This window comes from Podarcis liolepis, assembly GCF_965112155.1.
Source record: "Podarcis liolepis genome assembly, chromosome: 6".
Classification (NCBI taxonomy): Eukaryota; Metazoa; Chordata; class Lepidosauria; order Squamata; family Lacertidae; genus Podarcis; species Podarcis liolepis.
Window position 1 is genome coordinate 24,984,531 of NC_139559.1, and position 20,200 is coordinate 25,004,730.

A 20,200-nucleotide genomic window follows, 5' to 3' on the forward strand; every position below is an offset into this window, starting at 1 on the left:
CTTACTGGCCTCAACACCCACAAATACATTCTCCTATTAATATTCCCCAAATGGTAATACTTAGTAACAAACAATATAGGTAAGCTGATAATTGTTCACTGGGTGAGAGCATGAATAAGAGTCTTCCCTCACTCTGTAGATTAAAAGTTTGTTTATATGTGTGTTTTAAAGAATTATTATTTGGAGTAAAAGACCACCAATGAAATAAACCAGAAAGTGGTTTTCTTGTGCATTTGCCTAATGATTTTATACTCAGGGGGGCAATAAGCATAAGTCTATACAATGTTAGCCTCACATTAAACAGATGGCAAAGGAATTATGACATTTGGAGGGGGGAGCCACAGCACCCTTCAGTTTTAGCTGAGGGATAATAATACAGGTGGTACCATGTAAAGGAATGAGATTTTGGCAGAGCTCTGAGGATTAAGCTTGTACTCCACAGGGTCCAATTCACAGTTTGATCACACTCCTCCCTTCTTCCTTGCCACATGGACATCTGGCACCATTAAAAACCAGTAAAAGAATTGTTTTCAAAGCCCGCTCACCACTGCTACATCTGCAGCCATATTGGGTAAATTTGCATAGCATATAGAGGGGAAACAAACCAATAGCCTGTTTATTGGTGATCTGCTATTCTTTTCTAATCAGTATCTTTGTGTTCATGTAGCAGTTAACGGCCCTCAAAGCTAGACATGCACTCCAGGTTTATGATTTTGGGGAAGTCCTAAATTTACCTAAATTTCTAGGGGCCCAATGTATTTTTCTGATGCGCACACTTGTGTATCAAACTTGGAATGAATTTAACACCTGTATGTCACCTGAACTGGTGTGGTAGCCAAGGTTTTCAGCCAGGAAGCCCACAACTCCAATCTCAACTCAACCATCAGCCCAATGGATGGTTTGTAGTGAAGCACTAATTTCTCTGTTCCACCACAGTTCCACATGTATAATGTGGAGATAATGGCTTCTCTCTAATGCAGTTCTAAGTAACCATCCTTTAAACACAATAATCTCTGTTTGCATAATGGGACTTTCTCTCTCTTCTCCCCAAATCTGCTCCAGAGGCTTGGAGGAACCCACAGAACAGATTTTTGTGGGGTGTACAAGGGAGATGGAGGGGAAAGCCCTGTTCTGAGAGTGGAAATCCTTGCACTGATGGGGCGGTTATTTAGTACTGCAATGGGTAGTACAAGTCAGTATTTCCTTCCTTGGGGAATTCACCAAACCCATACCTGAGCATCTCCAAGAACCTTTTTGATGCATTGAAATGCAATTTGATAAATTTCTTGAGCTGAGAAATCTAAAGGATAAAGTTATAATCAGTGCTTTTCCTTAGGAAAACAGGGTGCCAGTACTCACCTTTAAATTGTTACAGTAAGTGCCACATTTTTAACACTGGAAAAAACAGGTGCTGGTAACTGCGTACCCTTGAGTTTCCCCAGCAAAAAAAAGCACTGGAATCCTTTCATTAGTTCAGAAGATGTTGTTGATCTACAGTTCATACTGGAATTCAGAGAGATTGAATTACTTGAGCATCCTTACAAGAAGAGAGCCCTCAGGCAGTCCAGCTGTATGCATGGGGGCTCTCTACAAACATCCAATGAGCACATTTTAGGTTGGGGTTAGAGCCGACAACTATATCACCCTCTCCAACTCCACGCATTCATTTTAATTCCAGAAAACATTTAGAATATCCACTCTATGCTTCAGAGATGGAATGCACTACAAACCCAATGGCTTGGTATTAGACAGATAAAATATTCTGCACGACAGCTGTAATTTGGTCATTGGAATACCTTGTGTTTGTTGTTATATTAAGAGGAGATAATCTGAAAATCAATCAGTAACTGGCTCAACCCACCCCCCTCTTCCAACTCCCCTTCATTAATGACTCCCATTAATGAGGATGGGGAGGCTTTGCCAGCATCTTCCCTTGATAAAGTTTCACATTGTCATTCAGCCTTGTTGAACATTTGCTGTGGGTCCATTATCAAAATATCATTTTCAGCTTCACTGAACGCATGTAGGAAATGTTGCTGTCTTATAAAGGGGAGGGGCTGGGAGAGATAGGATAATAAGCCCAGATTGTATTGGTGTAATTATCCTCCCTAGAACAGGCTTTGGTGAACGGATAGATCTAATTTTTGTAAAGTCGTAAATCTAAGAGCATAAGTTGTCACTGATTAGATTAGTAAGTAAACAATTGAAATTTCACATTGGAAAGTTCTCATTTTCCTCCTTTAATAAAGATGGATATAAAACGGATAAACAAAGAAGGAAAGATGTTATTTTTAGGTCCATTTTTTAGGGGATAACAATCCCATAAAAATAAATGGGAAGATTAGAGGAAGACAGGAACTGTTTCACTTTGTTTACTGAAATAGGTGCAATGTTGTCTAGTCTCAGTGTTGGAAATTTTCCACACATATAAAGGTTGCCGTGTCTCTCATTGTCAGTTCTTTTATTCCTTCTTAAAGTTCATTTATGAGGCCCAAACTAGACTCTCTCTCTCTCTCTTTACAACAGAAACAACCAAAAGAGCCTTGGGAAGCTGCACATTTGTGTAGGAAATGGCAACAAGAAAGCCTGTGGAGTAACAATCCCAAAGAGCAGTGATGGAGAACCACCAGTCCACAAGGCCAGAGGGGATCCTAATTTGGCCCATTAGACCATTTCTCCCAGCCACCCACCTACACCACATTTATTATGTCAGGGGTGGGGCAGGCAAAGATGTGGCTGACAAGGAACAATATGGAGCCTTAAAATGTGTTCCAAATATTTCCTTAGCAAGCAGGGCTCATGTCTGGCACTGTTTAAATTTGGCAGCAAATGCAAGCCTGACTGGAATCCGTTGGGGAGCTTCTAATGAGACCCCTATCAAAAGTGAGGTTAGGATTCAGCACCAGTCAGCTGATGGACAGTTACTTCAAACACCCCTGGGTTCAGCTACACTACAGAGTTTCTATTCAGGAATTCTACAGTAGACTTCTTCAACCTCAGCCCACCAGATGTTTTGAGACTACAATTCCCATCATCTCTGACCACTGGTCCTGCTAGCTAGGGATCATGGGAGTTGTAGGCCAAAAGCATTTGGAGCGCCGAGGTTGAGGAAGCCTGCTCTACAGCATAACCAATCCCTTTTGACAGTGGAGCACTGGTTAAGATAGGTTGATTGGCAGTGACTTCAAGCCCTGTTTGGATCAGCTGGGATCTTTCTTTGCAGTGCAGCTTGGACACTTGCTGCATAGGAACAATGGAACACCTGATCTCACCACAACTTCCGGTGATTGAGAGGTAGGTGGCCCCACCCTCCTGTTACAGTGGCCCACAAGCAGTAAGGGAGCCAAGGATCTGGCCCTTCTGGCTGAATCCTGTTCCTTGCTCCGCCAAAGATCCTCAGTTTCCTCTGTCATCTGTTAGCTTTTAGATGACAAGTTACAACTGTTCAGTTCCAGAGGGCTTTGGGGTTAATTGATTAATGGTGAATTTCCCAGTAGGTTTTGTGTGGCTATTAATTGCTAGACTTTTTTCTTTTAAGATTATTGGCTATCCTTGTTTAACTGTCACTTGTTTCCTTTGTGATATTGTGCTGCTGCAGTTGCTTTTTTTAAAAAAAACACCTGTTACAGGCCTTCTGGGCTTTTTTAGATCAAAAGGTGGAATAAAAATATTTCAAATAAATAAACAAACAATCCTTTAGGGCAGGCTTCCTCAAACTCAGCAGTCTCCAGATGTTTTGGGACTACAATTCCCATCATCCCTGACCACTGGTCCTGCTAGCTAGGGATCATGGGAGTTATAGGCCAAAAACATCTGGAGGGTCGAGTTTGAGGAAGCCTGCTTTAGGATTTGAATTTTCTGATAACATTGTCCTGCCAGCAGAACAGGCTCATACTGCTGAACGATGTTGATCCAGATGAGGTTAATTTATGCACTAGCTCCATGATTTCTGTTGACTGTGGGATCATTATTTCCTCCACAGTGTTGACTTTTGAGGAGGAAGCTGGTAGACTTCCCCCACTGCCACCTGAAAGGAAATATGTTTTCAAGCATTTGTGATTTCCTGTCTCCCTTGTTCATAAGGATGAAGTTGATCCATGCAAAGGATTGATTTTTTGATTTTTAAAAAAACTTTAGGTTACCCGTGTTTCATACCAGACATGTAGCTTCTGTTCCTTTAAGACGGGGGTAGGGAAACTTTTGAAGCTCACGGGATGCATCCTCTCCTGGGCAATCTTCCAGGGACTCTGTGCCAATGGCAAAAATGGAGAAGGCAACAAATGTGAATGCTAGCTTTGGACACACATTCGCACAGCCCTTCAGTCCTACAGCCAGGCATGCAAAAAGAATAACCTGGGTTCAGAGACAAATGTCAGCCAGGTAAAAACACCCAAGAAGGGAACAACACAGAGACAGTATGGGGTGAAATGGACATGGGAGTGGTTGGGGAGGGTATGTGGCCTGGGCAGAGTCTCAAGAGCCAGATAAATAGACATGGAGGGCTACATTTGGTCCCAAGCTCCCCTCTTCTCTCAGCTTTAATAGCTCTAAGGAAAGGGTTTCAGAGGTAAAATTCCACCCACTAGCATGCTACATGGCAGGGTTGGTGGTGGCGGCAGTGGTGGTGGCGGGGGGTGGGGGAGGAGGCACCTGCAGTAAGTTGCCAGGCTGCAGAATTTTTCACAAGACTGAAGTTCTGTCCTGGATGGAATACAGAAGCTCTAGCAGCTGTGCACTAAGTTTGTTTTCAAGTCCTTCCCCCATATATATGCAGGAAGGAATACCTCTTTAAGGATGTACTTGTTTCCACATTACAAAACATCCATGTCCCGCACTGATCAGGAAGCTCACTTATGATACAGTGAAGATAGCCTCAGTCCTTCCTGGGGGGGGGGCGGGGGGAGATAAAACAGCTGGCCCTGGACTCCAGACAACACCTTTAAGAAACGGCCATCAATCACAGAAAGAGGGAACACTGATTTCACATTAAAGAAAGCCCTTCCTGAGCTCAGTTATGAATCTTGTCAGTTTCACTGATTATTTGTCTTAATATGCTTTCATTAGGATTCAGGGATAAGTTAATGTAGTTTTTCCAGGTCTCCAATTATCATTTAGTACAGCACATTAGTGTAACCAGACCCAATTCGCAGCCATTTATCACGCAAAATCTGCTTCTTGTGTCTGCATTAAAAGATCTCTGCCCATCTCTCATGGCTCTTGAACTTTTCACACAACATGTCTAGCCAAGCAGGAAGTGTGCTTTGCTCGAATGCCAGTTTTTGGTAAGCCTAACCCCTCCTCGCCATGTTTTCTCTAAACAATGCGGGTTTGGGGTTGGAGTCTGCTGTGGCTTTACATCACTTATGGTCTTTCTGAGTCATAGCCTTGCTAACAAAGACCTATATGTAGGAGACTTTAGGGAGTGATGGGAAGAACAGCGGATGTCCTGCATGCAGCCACATCTCCAGCGACAGATGAGATAGGAACCCTCACTGTGAGGTTTGTATTTTTTCCCCATAGTATTTGTTTATTTACATTATTTCTTTCCTGTACCCCAAGGCCTTTGTGTGCTCGGGTCTAATTTTAACTAGGCTGGTTTTTATAGTGGGTTTCATAGCATTTATAAAGGGTCAGCTAAATTGGAGAGTGGTTTTGGCTGGAGAAATGCCTGTGCGTACTCCAGGGACAGCCAACAGTGTAAGCTTAGAAGGCTGGGCCTTCTCTATTTGTTACTTAGACTGTAGACCAGGGAGGGGAAATCTGTGGCTCTCCACATATGGTTGGACTCCAACTCACATTGGCCTCTGACAGCATGGCCAATTGCCAGGGGAATGGGAGTTATTACTTCTATAACCCTTGGAGGGCCACAGGCTCCCCGTCATTGTTTTAGACTTACCCTGCTCATGATGTCAGTGCCAATTTCAGAAGATGGGGGTGAATGGTAATGTGGAGGTGGTTTGCTTTTTCTTCTTCTTCTGAGCAGCTTCAACTTGGGTGGAAATTCCTTCCAGATGGAAAATGTTGCAGATGCTCAGAACAGAGGATGGTATGAAGATGAAAAAGAAAACCAAGGTGCTTTTTCTCTGGATGTCACTGATGCAGGCAAGATGACAGGTGTCCCCCAAACCCTCAGGATTTACTGCAAGAAGTGTGGAAAGCACCAACCCCACAAAGTATTAGATTGCTGCAATGTGTTATATGTGGGGCTGCCTCTCAAGACATTTCAGGAACCTCAGCTGATGCAGAATTCAGCAGCCAGGTTGCTCACAGGGGCAAGACGGTTTGAGCATATAATGACAATACTGGCTATATAATAATAATAAGATGATGATGATGATGATAGAATCATAGAATTGTAGGGTTGGAAGATACACAAAGGGTCATCTAGTCTGCAATGCAGAAATCACAGTTGAAGAATCCCTGACAGATGGCCATCAAACCACCATTAAAAAACTTCCAGTTAAGGAGAGTCTACCACCTTCCACTATCAGGATGATTATTATTTAGACTTACCTAAATGGTCTTCAAGGGGACATGGGTGGCGCTGTGGATTAAACCACAGTGCCACTTGGGCTTGCCGATTGAAAGGTTGGTGGTTTGAATCCCCGTGACAGGGTGAGCTCCCGTTGTTCGGTCCCAGCTCCTGCCAAACTAGCAGTTCGAAAGCACACAGTGCAAGTAGATAAACAGGTAGTGCTCTAGCAGAAAGGTAAACGGCATTTCTGTGTGCTGCTTTGGCTTCGCCAGAAGTAGCTTAGTCATGCTGGCCACATGACCCAGAAAAACTATCTGCGGAAGCGAACAAACGCCAGCTCCCTCGGCCTATAAAGCAAGATGAGCGCCGCAACCCCAGAGTCATTTGCGACTGGACTTAATTGTCAGGGGTCCCTTTACCTTTAAATGGTATCCAAGTGAGTTACATTTAAAAGCATAAACATAAATGCATTATGGCATGAAACCAATTCATACATATGAAACAAAGTCATGCATGTAAACCCTGTTTTTTGGGGGGAGGGGGTGTTGTAAAGTTTTTCATCCTCTTTTGTTTACTTTATTTAATATTTCTTACTCAATTGTTATTTTAACTTCATAATAAAGTCTTGAAAACTAAAGAAAAGCAAAAGAAGCAACCTGGGGCCATGCCAAACTTTTCAAAGCAGAAGCACGTCGGTCTACCCATCCCTTATTGTGACAAAAGAAAACCAGACATTTTTAAGTACCTGTCAACAGCTATAGATGAAGTGATAAGACTTTTCCCCGAATGACTCTTATCTCTTTTCCAAAAGCTAAGATAAGAGAGCATTTGCAAATTATACTATTTTAATTCTAGAAAATGTTCCCTCCACGAAAGGTTAGGAAATGAGAAGAGCCCTTCTGGATCAGACTAAAGCTTCGTGTAGTCTAGCATTCTGTTCTCATGATGGCCAACCAAAGGTCCTTGGAAGTCCCCGTGGGATGTGAGCACAGTAGCACTTCCTCACTAGTGAACCCCAACAGCAGGCATTCAGAGGCACACTGCCACCAATTCTAGAAGTAGTACATATCCATCACGACTAATAGCCTTTGATAGACTTAAGAAACTTTGAGATGGTTGTTTCACTTGACTGCATCACTGCTTTACTATGATGACCATTACTATTATAATTAATTTGGAACAAAATGATGGTAATGTAAGAAATTTGGGGATCAAAATTGGAAAGGGATTTTCTTTTTTTTAATATAATGAACCTGGTATATAATCTTCAGGAATCCCATTACTTTATACTAATTGCCCCTAATATATATGAATATTGTCACAATGCTGCTAGAGACATGCAAATTTATCAAGTTCAGTTTCTCCCAGTTTCCCATTTTTCCTGTCTTCACTTTTCTACATTGCCACATCTGCTTGCAATTTAAAAAATAATCCTAATGAATACTTGCCTGCATTTTAGTGTGAATTTCTCTTAATATTTCTCAACACCCACCCACCCACATTTGTAAGGAATTTTGTCTAATACAGACATGTTCATATGCTGCTTTCACAAATAAATGCATTTTTGTACTTGGCATTTTTGTACTTGGAGAACTGCACCGAAAAATTAGTGAAAATGCAACTTTTGACAGATGGCTGGCTTTCAGTCCATGCATTGTTTCAGAAACCTGAATTAGGTAGACTCACCTTTAAATGCAATGTGAATCTAATTTCTCCCCATCCCCATTCAAGGCAAAAATCACATAACATCACATAACATCACCTTCCCCAAAGAGAATTAAACTAAATTAAAGAGAATTTTGAGCCTGCTTTGTGACTTTTTGAAATTGTGGGTGAATTGCACGCTCCACTTTTTGGCACAGCCCCCCCCCCACCTCGAAATATATCTGTGTTCTCCGGCTGTTGTCACAAAAGGCCACAATTTTCTGTAGCAAAGCTGCAAATATCACAGCTCTCTTGTCAATGTCCAAGCAGCTCAGAGCTGCAATTTATTTAAAGCTAGCCTGAAGTGAACCAGTTAGAAGGAGCTGGTTTCCTGTCACACCTCATTCTGCCTCCTGCCTTTGAAGCCCACTTAACACAGCTCTAGTGTCCTGCAGGGACTCCAGTGGATTAAGTCAGGTCCCAAGACAATGCACTGACTGTTCCAGGACTATTGCCCTCACTCTGGGTTGAAAGTTGGGAAAGAAGGATGAAATGCAAAAAAACAAAATGTGGGAGACAGAATAATATATTGTGCTGTTTCAGGGGAGTGTGGTGTAAATGTTCTAGTCAAGTTTAGCATATATAAGCTTCTCCCTGATTTGCATGACAATCACATTTTGTAAGACAAATAGTCATTTATTTTGAACTCTCTGTCATGTGCCCATGAGGGTTACATTTCCATGAGTGCCCATGAATAACAATGGACGACCATATTTATAAACATATTACTTATGCAGCTTAATAGATCTTAGAGAGGGCAGAAGAGGATCTATAAATGTTTACAGAGAGCTCCCCACATCTCAACTTTTAAAAGTTTCTTTCCTCCCTTTTCACTGGGATCCCCCCTTTTTTGTTGAAAAAGTTCCATTTGGATCACTCAACAGCATCAAAAATGACCTCCGTATGAATTTTGCATTGACTTGCACTGCCAAGTGGGGGCGGGGGTGTTTTAAAGTAGCCATCAGCCACACACTGAGGGGTGGATGCAGAACAGCACCAGGTTTTTTGACTCCTAAAACACATCCACTATGCTATTGCATCATATGGGAAAATTAAACACTAGAATCTCATTGCACATTTGATTCTACAACCAGTTAGGAACACCGGTATATAAGAAAGCTGTGAATAGATCACAGATTAACAAGGACACATAACATATGAATTTATGTGAAGACTAACAGAGAAGGAATTGTAGTGTTTTTCAGATAGTAGTTCCCTTCAATCTCTCCATACATCACCATCATCAACTACATGGGAAGGAGATGGGAACTGGGAAAGGCAGAGTACAGATCAATAGTAAAACTCTTCCAAGTGATTCTCTACATGACCATCCAATAACTAGAATCAGCCCAGGGCATTTTGTTGTCAGAAATTAAAGACAAGATGGCACCTCTCCTTTCTGTGCATGGAAGCTGACAAGGTTGGCAGCTGATTACTTTGAAACAGTCAATAGAATCATAGAACTGTAGAACTGGAAGATACCCCAAGGATTATCTAGTCTAATCCCTTTCTGTGCAGGATCTTAATGAAAACATCCATGACAGATGACAAGCCAACCTCTGCTTAGAAACCTCCAAGTAAGGAGAGTTCACCATCTCCCAAGAGAGACCATTCCACTGTTGAATAGCTCTTGCGGTCAGAAAGTTCTTCTTGATGTTTAGTTGGAATCTCATTTCTTGTTACTCGAAGCCATTGGTTCAGGTCTTAACCTCCAAAGCAGGAGAAAACAAAGTTTGCTTTGTTTCTTCAAAGCAGGAGAAAACAAAGTACAAATTTTGAAGGATAGCTGTTTTGGTTCTAATATTATTTTAGACCGTGCAAACTATGCAATTTTGCATTAAATGCAAACTATCCCATTCCTATCTGAGATGGCTTCCATCTAGCAGGCCCAATACTATGGAAACAATTTGCCAAGGAGTGTGGTGGAGTCTCCTTCTTTGGAGGTCTTTAAGCAGAGGCTTGACAACCATACGTCAGGAGTGCTCTGATGGTGTTTCCTGTTTGGCAGGGGGTTGGACTCGATGGCCCTTGTGGTCTCTTCCAACTCTATGATTCTATGATTCTATTCTATTTCTGTGAGCTGTAGGAATGCCTTGAGTACCAAGTTCAGATTATTGCATACTTCAAACAAGGAGACTACAAGGTTTGAAACAACTAGCATCTAAGTGTTTAATCCCCAAACTGAAAATCAGTGCAGAATCCAACAAGATTAGTGACGCACTAAGCTGTTTCTAGAATGGCTACAAATAAACCTTAAGTTCAGATATGGATACATTCACTATATTTACATAATCATAAATAGCTTGTGCTCGCAAATAGCTTGGAAGAGTGTAAAAAAGATTTTATGGCAGTAGTCCTAAACATACTTATTAGGAAGTAAACACCAAATAACACAAAGTGTTGTACTTCTGAGTAAACGTTCTGTGGAGTGCTCTGTTATTATATTGGATATGTGAACACTCCTTGAGTCTGATATTGTGAAAAGGTCCTAAAAGATCTTGATTGAAACTTCCAGGCCTTAGTTTTATACTTTGACCTTCACTTCCGAGGTCCCTGAGGCAAAAGCCTAATGAAATCTCTACAAGACACAAGGCTCGTTCTTGACAAACTTCTGCTTCTTGTTGAACAAAATTAGAGTAATTGCTCCTGAAGTAATTGCTCACTGTTCAGTGTTCGTTCTCTCTTAGTTCTACATCTTCAGCTTACTGTAAATTAGCCTCATGATGTGGCAGTGTGTCGGTTACACTATGGAGAAAGAGATTCACAGAAGACATTCCTGGGAAACAGAAAACATTTCTGCTTTCTGGAAAAGTCACTATAGTCTGAGAATTTGCAACAGTCAACTTTTATCCTAATTCCGTGACAACTGTCTAAGAATGATTACACATGGGGAAAAAGAAAAGAAAAAAGAAGAACCCTAGATTGCCCCACCCCACCATGCTTTGGGCATAATAGATAGGAGAGCTAGAAGCCAGTCCTGGGGTTTGGGACAACCTCAACTGGGTGTTGTCCTAGGTTTCCAACACAGGCTAAGGAGACTCTTTATCAAGAAGAATGTTTCATGATTCTTAATTGTTTTAACAAAGTGCATATTTGCTCCCCTATACAAGGCATAAAATCTTATACCCTCTCCTCATGTTTTCTTCTCCTTTTTCTTTCTGGGCAAAGGTCGGTGCTTTCCACATGACCGTCCTTTTGCTATGATAGGATCTGCCTGGAAATAATGAAAGAGGTAGTTAAACAACTCGCAAAGGATGTTGCACAAGGCTGTGCTAAGTGGCAGACCAAGTTCTAGAGATCTTGCATTCCCATTGTTAAGCATTTAAGAAAGATTTTATTTTTTAAATAAATTTTTTATTGGTTTTACAACATTTTTTAAACAATACAAACAAATAAAAAGACAAGCAAACAAGTATAATTTCATGACCTTTTTTTCATAACCCTCATTTCTCGGACTTCCCCATACCTCCCCTTTCTGCATCCCAATTTACTAAATTATTTCAGCAGCTTCTAAATAATTTTTGTCAAATATATGTTCTCTTAATCTTTTCTTTAACTTAATCATATATCGCTGTGTCCCTTTTTCTCTCTACACCTCGGCATTTTAGCATTCATCAAGTTTATAATAGTCCTTAAGGTAAATTTTAAATTTCTTCCAGTCTTCTTCCGTCGTCTCTTTCCTCTGGTCCCGGATTCTGCCAGTCATCTCAACCAATAGTCCATCACTTTCATCTGCCACTCTTCCACGGTGGGTAGATCTTGTGCCTTCCAATATTTTGCGATAAGTACTCTTGCTGCTGTCGTAGCATACATGAAGAAAATTCTATCTTTCTTTGACACCAATTGGCCAACAATGCCAATTTAAGAAAGATTTTAATTTGTCTTAATCGTATCCCCAAATTATTAGAAGCACATGCATGCCATCAAATATTAAAAGGGAGGAAAATGGATACACTCTGCTTTTCGGTAGCCCAGAATTAGGTTTGGGTTTTTTTAATGGTGCAATTGTTGGTTTTTCTTTAAGTGGTCAATGATTCTACGCAGGAATGGGGTTCGTTAATTGAAGCTCACAGTTTGACCTACTTATCTGCAGACCTGTGGTCTCTTGACTGTTTAACTAATTAAAAGGGGAGTTTACTTTTTGTATGCAGGAAGGGATGTGATAGGGTAATTGATTATTTGAAAACTGTATTTAAGTTGATTAAAAGCTTTACAGTGGTACCTTGGGTTACATATGCTTCATGTTACATACGCTTCAGGTTACAGACTCCGCTAACCCAGAAATATTACCTCGGGTTAAGAACTTTGCTTCAGGATGAGAACAGAAATTGTGCTTCGGCGGCGCGGTAGCAGCAGGAGGCCCCATTAGCTAAAGTGGTGCTTCAGGTTAAGAACAGTTTCAGGTTAAGTACAGACCTCCGGAATGAATTAAGTACTTTTAACCCGAGTTACCACTGTATATGCTGCTGGTGAGGGGATGCGGGTGGTGCTGTGGTCTAAACCACAGAGCCTAGGGCTTGCCGATCAGAAGGTCGGTGGTTCAAATCCCCGCAATGGGGTGAGGTCCCGTTGTTTGGTCCCTGCTCCTGCCAACCTAGCAGTTCTAAAGCATGTCAAAGTGCAAGTAGATAAATAGGTGGGAAGGTAAATGGCATTTTCATGCACTGCTCTTGTTCGCCAGAAGTGGTTTAGTCATGCTGGCCACATGACCCGGAAGCTGTCTGCGGACAAACGCCGGCTCCCTCGGCCAGTAAAATGAGATGAGCACTGCAACCCCAGAGTCGTCTGCGACAGGACCTAATGGTTAGGTGTCCCTTTATTTTTTTTATGCTGCTGTTGAGAAGGAGTGATGGCTTGCAGTGTTTGGCTGTTATGTTTTTGAAAATAAAACTAAACAAAGATATTGTGGACAGCCTTTTATTTCTTCGCCCTAGTCACTGCACACACTCTGTGTTGGCTCAAAAGTCCAACAGTAATATGCTAGGAATGCATGCTGTATAGAGACTTAAACCCATAATGTAGACATCATGATGATAAGAACCCAGAGCAGAGATGGGGAAGCTCAAGCCTAGGACCCAAACGTTGTCTACAAGCCTCTCTGTCTCATCCTCTGGACTTTCTTCAGGACTCTCCATCCCTGGTCCACATTCCTCATTGGACTTGCTTTGCACTTTTCTTTCATGTTTTTGCTCATCTGGTATGGATTCTTGAACTCTGACAATGCCTTTTCCTTACTTGGATGGAGGACTAGAGAGGGTTGTGCAGGTGTATGTAGAAACTAGCCCACTGTACAAAGGTAACCTCTCCATTCATTGCTCTGCCTAGTTCTGCCTCTGGTCCCACCCATCACTCTGGCTGAAAAAGGTTCCCCACCCCTTTCTCAAACATTTACCTACCACATGGCACCCTGGTTATCTGATTCATTCACCGCAGCACAAACCAGTCTTCTCCACGGCACCACTGAAATTGCATCAGGAAACTTTGTGGCGGCATGCAAAATCATGGTTTGTTGCATGTGGGAAATGTTTGACACGACTCATTCACCAAAGGCAACGTTGCAACCCAGCCAAGAAAGAAATATTTTTTTAAAAAAAGATAGCATGGTCTTGAAAACAGGTTTTTTATTTTGCAGTTGCTGATGCCACATAAATCGATGTGAGAAACTCTTATCCATCTGCCTTTTTCTTGCAGGTGTCACATCCATATAAAATCAAGGTAAAGAAACAAGATGGAGATGAAAGGTGCGGGGGGGGGGGACTGACTACAGATGTACATAAAACTGCAGGGGAAGCAGCTATTAGATATAAGAGTGTACATTCTTGAGAGATTTTGCTGAAAAAGTGCTTACCATTTTCTCCCCCAACAGAGGGTTCATATAATCCTTGTAGGCAATAGAAGGAAAGGATGCAGTGTATATAACCAACTCAGGCTGTTTCTCCCTCTGGGAGATTTCAAGTGATTTGATTCAGCTCTCTAACATTGTTCAAGGTAGACTTCATCTCCCCCAGCACTCATCAAAGCTGCTAATAGGTACTTCAGAACTCATAAAGAGATGACCAAATCTTGGGCATTGGGGACTCTGCCTCATTTATCTTCCACAGGCAGAATCAGATCTGATTTTTTACACTGCCTGCTTGGATGCTAATGCACTCAGTGGTCCCTGCCACTTTGCAGTGGCTTTCCTTGTAATAATGATCAGGTGAAAATAGATAGGAGTAGCAGCAAGAGCCCTGCAGTGCTTATATCCCTAGCTGTATCTACACAACCTGATTATCGGCAGGTTAAGTGGTTCCAAGGAAAGTCCCCCTCCCAAATCCACAGTAATTCACGGCATTTTCTCAGGGGTGAATCTTATATCTCTAATCAAAAGGTAATATTTGGGCAAACTGAGGACTGACCCAAATTCATCTGTAACAATAATATTCCTAATTCATTATCATGGATCTGAGCATCCTTGAAGATTATCTGCCCCTCCCTTCATCTCGGTGCCTCCATGTGTAACAAGTAATTTGCATCAGTATGTGACTGTGGACTCTTCCCTATGACCTGTCCTAGGAGTCGGGTCCTGATGTGGTTGCACAAAATCTATGCAGAGGCTAGATTATATCTCATTATACAACAATGTATACAACAATGAACATTCATCCTGATTTGCCTCCCATTAGTCATTCATTGATTCCACACTTTTCAATGCATTCCCCCATCACTTTTCCTAACTGTTCTTTTTTAAAAAAAGTGAATTTGTTGTGCTAGTGCGACAGAGTGCGTAAATTTGAATTAATGGTGTAAACCTAAATTTCCCAGTAACCTAATTTTATTTTATTTTTTTCAAAACACTGACGGTCTGGAGGTGCCCTAATATAGTATATTAAGATGCAATGACCAGCATATAATTGATTAATTTATTATTTATTAAATTTGTATGCTGTCCTTCATCTGAAGAGCACAGGGCAGTTCACAACACAACACGGAAATACAAAACGAGAACACAAAATACATAATAAAACAAGAACAAACCAATAACCCCACCACAATCAAATTTAAAAGGCCATGGAATGTCAATCAGCCAAAGGCCTGGTTAGAGAGAACTTTACGCCAGGTGCCTAATAATATGTAATGAAGGCTCCAGGCAAGCCTCCCTGGGGAGAGCATCCACAAATGGGGAGCCACTGCAGAAAAGGCTCATTATCATGTTGCCACCCTCCGGACCTCTCATGGAGGAGGCACACAAGGAAGGGCATACTAACATGGGCATAATCCCAATGAATTTAGTAAGAATTCTTCTCAAGCAGGATCAGACTGAAACCCTACATGCTATCCCAACAGCAAAGGGCTCAGAGAAGAAATGAGTGGTCATGAAACAACTCTGATATTTAGAGTCCCTTTTCCTTTGTCCACATTTTAGGTTATGATTGATTACTCTTCTCAGTGGGGATGGGATTCAGAGTATTGGTAGGGCCTCCAGGGGCCAGAGGAAATTGTTACAGATCCATTCAATGGAGGGGTCATCCCACTTCCCATCACATTAGAACTGGGCAGACAGACGTATTTATGGAAGAGCCTAACAGGAGGGGAGGGGGAAAATCTAATAATGAGAAAGATTTTATGGAGTCAGTAAAATAGCTGGTGAGTAGGTAGTGTATCTAACAACAGTCAGAAGGCTCCACTTTATAAAAGAGGAGGTCATCCTTAACAAATATGATTAACATTGTGGAAGAGAGGTGACAATGAAAGCTGACAGGGTAATGCAGCAGACATAATGGATTTGGATTTCTAGATAGCTATTTATGATAGTGTGTGTCGCTGGAAAGACTTAAGAGCTAAAAAGTCTGGCATTGATAGTGGAAGTCTCCACTGGCATTAAAATAAATTTCTTGGCAACTGAGATCCAGCTAGCTAGGAAGTAAGTAGCCTGTTGTTGGGGTATGGTTGGAGTGTTTGGGGATGAATGTCATTCATGCAGCCATTGGAAAGGATAGGAAGTGAAGTCATCCAGTTACCAGATGCCATAAATCTGACAAAATAGCAAAGAACTAGAATAGTTGCTTTGGAAGGTAATAATCAGGCATCTGAACAACATGACCAGTCCAACGATCACCTTCGTTGGACTGGTCATGTTGTTCAGATGCCTGATTATTACCTTCCAAAGCAACTATTCTATTCCAAACTTAAAAATGGAAATTGTAATGCCGGTGGTCAACAAAGAGGTTTAAAGACTGTCTCAAGGCAAATCTAAAAAAAGAAAGTAGTATAAACGCCAACAATTGGAAAACACTTGCCTGCGAGCACTCCAATTGGAGAACAGCCTTTACCAAAGGTGTCACGGGCTTTGAAGACACTCAAACTCAGAATGCAAGGGAGAAACGTGCTAAGAGGAAGGCACGCTTGGCAAATACACACATGATCAGCTCCCGCCCTGAAACCAATGTCCCCAATGTGGAAGGATGTGTGGATCCAGAACTGGCCTCCACAGCCACTTACAGACTCATTGTTAAAACCGTGTTTATGGAAGACAGTCTTACTCGGCTACAAGTGATCTCCAAAGAAGAAGGTATTAAAGAAGGTATTAAAGAAGGTATGCAAATATATAGAAAAGTGAAGGGCTTGGTGCACCCTTTAAATCACAGCAATTGTGCAAATTGTTTGTGTACATGTCCTTTGTGAAATTGTGGTACAAAATGGCTTGGGCCTCTTAACTCATTCATGTCCCCAGTGAACTCATTGGACATTTGATACCTGCCTGTTCAGCTGAGTCCTGTCAATCTCTTTCCAGTTTACCAGAGGCTTTTTAAAAAAGGGGTGTGGGGGGGGGTTAGGAAGACAGGAGTGCCTGGCATGCTCTGGTTCATAGGGTCACGAAGAGTCGGACACGACTAAACGACTAAACAACAAATGGGGTGTTAGAAGAGGGGCAGTATATCTGGTGGGGGAAACGTTGTGCTCCTTCTGGGATAGTTCGTCCAACAACCCTGCACTCAGCTCTCATCTGTGGCTCCTAGAAGCTGTGAGGCTGCAACTGTGGCCACATCCTGGGTAACGGCTTTGGCTGACCAGCTAAACCAGGTGAGGCTTTAGCTCACAATGGGTCTATCCTGGGTGAGTTCCTGACTTGTATATCCTCTGCATGTAAAGGCAGGCTCTGATGGTTTGAGTAGATGAGACCAATAACAGGTCCAACAGTCAAGAAGGAAGTTTCTGCATGTGCTGTCAAGGGAAATGAGGGGCAAATGGGGCCTGTCAACCTGGGAAGGTAGCCTATCCAAGAGAAGGAAAACTCTGATCCTAACCTCCACTGCCTTGTAGCCTGTCACAAGCCCTGGTCTGGAGACATGGCTTTCTGAGAAAGTTTGCTTGGAGCTTCTTCATGGGAAGGCCTGCACCACACTTGGAGAACTCTAGTTGTGTTAGTTGTGTGGTCTAAGAGATGATGAGGTAGGAGAGCTTTTCTGAATTGTTGTGAGCTGACAGAATAAGACCAGCAAAGCGAAAATGGGAGGGGAATCTCAACACCTTCTCGGGTCTTGTTTTCCCACAAAAAGAAAAAGAGCCACTTCACCTATGTCATGTCTCACTGTTAATTACCCTCTTTGTCTGGTTTTTTTTGCAAATGCAACTCTCACCTCCTGCTTCTGATCCCAAGCTTTATTATTTGAGGCTAAGAAAAGAACCCCCCTTTCTTTCTTGCATATTTTGACATCGAAAAACCATTTCTTTCCACATTTTCTGGCTATGATCCCTGTGTTAAAAGGCCCCCTTGAACTCTTGTTTTATGGACACAAAAAGCATCATATTCTCTGTGTAACTTGACACATCCCAGCGGCAGGACAGCACTCAATTACCTGATGAGGCAAGCTTTGTGCTCCTCACACACACTGCAGCCCCGAGTAAAATACACCCTCCAAGGCCTCAGCCAGCTACTTCTTTGATGAGGAAGTAGTTATTATGGAGAATATTATGCAGGCACTCAGGCCAGATTCTCACTAATTTAAGTCTTTTTCTTTTTTATCTTTCCTCAGCTATTTATCTGTTCTGTGGAGCAAAGCAGCAACCAAGCCAGGAACAGGGGCTACACAAGAGACAAAGCTTCATAGCCTCATAATCTGGATGTTTTTCATATTATTAATAACAACCATTTTACACTGTGCAGTGATTTTTTTGTAGGTTTCCATCCACTGCATTACATCACACGCTCTGCCCGTTTCCCCAATCCCATCCTACTACCCTCTGTCCCCCTGGACTCGCACACACACCAGCCGACCAGAATGCTGTGCCCAGTGAGTATGCTCATCCTTCATTGGACTGGGTTTATTTTTACACAGAGTCAGACTATCGGTCTATCAATATTGTCCACTTTAACTGGCAAGGTTTCAGGCAAGAGACATTCCTAGCCCTATTTAAAGATGCCAGGAGTTGTATATGGAACCTTCTACATGCAAAGCAGTTGCTTTGCCACTGAGCCAGAGCTCTTCCTGCACAGATCTGTACTTCCGCAAACCTTTGGGTTTCCCCCAAGTCTGCTGATGCTTCCTGCTTGTGTATATGTGGATGGTGCTGTTTTGGCTATATGTCATGGGTAGGCAAACTAAGGTCCGGGGGCCGGATCCAGCCCAATCACCTACTAAATCCAGCCCACAGATGGTCCGGGAATCAGCGTGTTTTTACATGTGTGCTTTTATTTAAAATGCATCTCTGGGGTATTTGTGGGGCAAAGGAATTCGTTCATTTCCCCCCCAAAAATATAGTCCAGCCCCCCACAAGGTCTGAGGGACAGTGGACCGGCCCCCTGCTGAAAAAGTTTGCTGACCCCTGCTATGTGGACCCACACTCACCCCTGAGCTACTACATTCATTTTTGTGTGTATGCATCAATGGCTTCAGGACCCTTGCTTAATTCAGACTTGCAATGCCTAGCAGCACTGTTTACAAGTGGGCATTGATACGCTGATTTTAGAGATGAGAAACCGAAAGAGAGACAGACCGACAGAGAGAACCAGTGATGCTGGTGTTAGTTGTGTGGGAAACAGCATGAGCACATCGGCAGAGCTGTTTTTTCAGTGAGAAACACTGACTGATAATGTGTGCTCATGAAAGGGGAAGAGGAATGTCTGCCCTTTCCAACAACTATCAGGATATGGCAGCAGAGGTGGTTGTCTCTTATTCAGGGGAAATAAATGCCAAAGAGCACTATGCAGTAAGTAACAAGACAATCCAATGGCCCATGCGCCAATGTAAAGCCTAACTCAGTGCATATACACCGGTGCCATTTACCCTGAAAGTTATTCATCTGTCCCTGCTGCCTCATTAAACTTGTGTTGCCCAAATCAGTACCTCTCAAACACTAGGCTCCTCCAGTTTTCACCAAGCTTGCATGTTAAGCACAGCTCAGCTGGTGGCTGAGTGTAGACTTTCCATACTGACTGTAGCTGGCATACAGAAGAATTAGGACAACTTCTGGCAATAGAGTATTACTTTTTGGGTGTTGTGGGCTCAGGCGTGAGGGGAATACAGTGGTACCTCAGGTTAAGAACTTAATTCGTTCTGGAGGTCCATTCTTAACCTGAAACAGTTCTTAACCTGAGGTACCACTTTAGCTAATGGAGCCTCCTGCTGCCGCCGTGCTGCCGGAGCATGATTTCTATTCTCATCCTGAAGCAAAGTTCTTAACCTGAGGTACTATTTCTGCATTAGTGGAGTCTGTAACCTGAAGCGTCTGTAACCCGAGGTACCACTGTACATATGGGTAAGAAAGGAAAAAAGAAAGCAGGATACTCTCTTTCTCTGGCTAAAACATCCCTGTACAGTATCAGACACAGGCCTTGGCTTGTGCTTGTCCATAGTTTTTGAACATACTCCTCTACCCTTGAGTGTATTTTTGCTGAGCTCTGGTTTTCCAATTTTCTTCCTTTTTAAAAAAATAATAATAATTTTTTGTTGTCAAAACTTTGTTTTCTTTTGTTTGCAAGGAGAGACTCCCTTAATTAGACACTGGTCCGCAAAGGGATTGACACTGCCCAGTCCACCA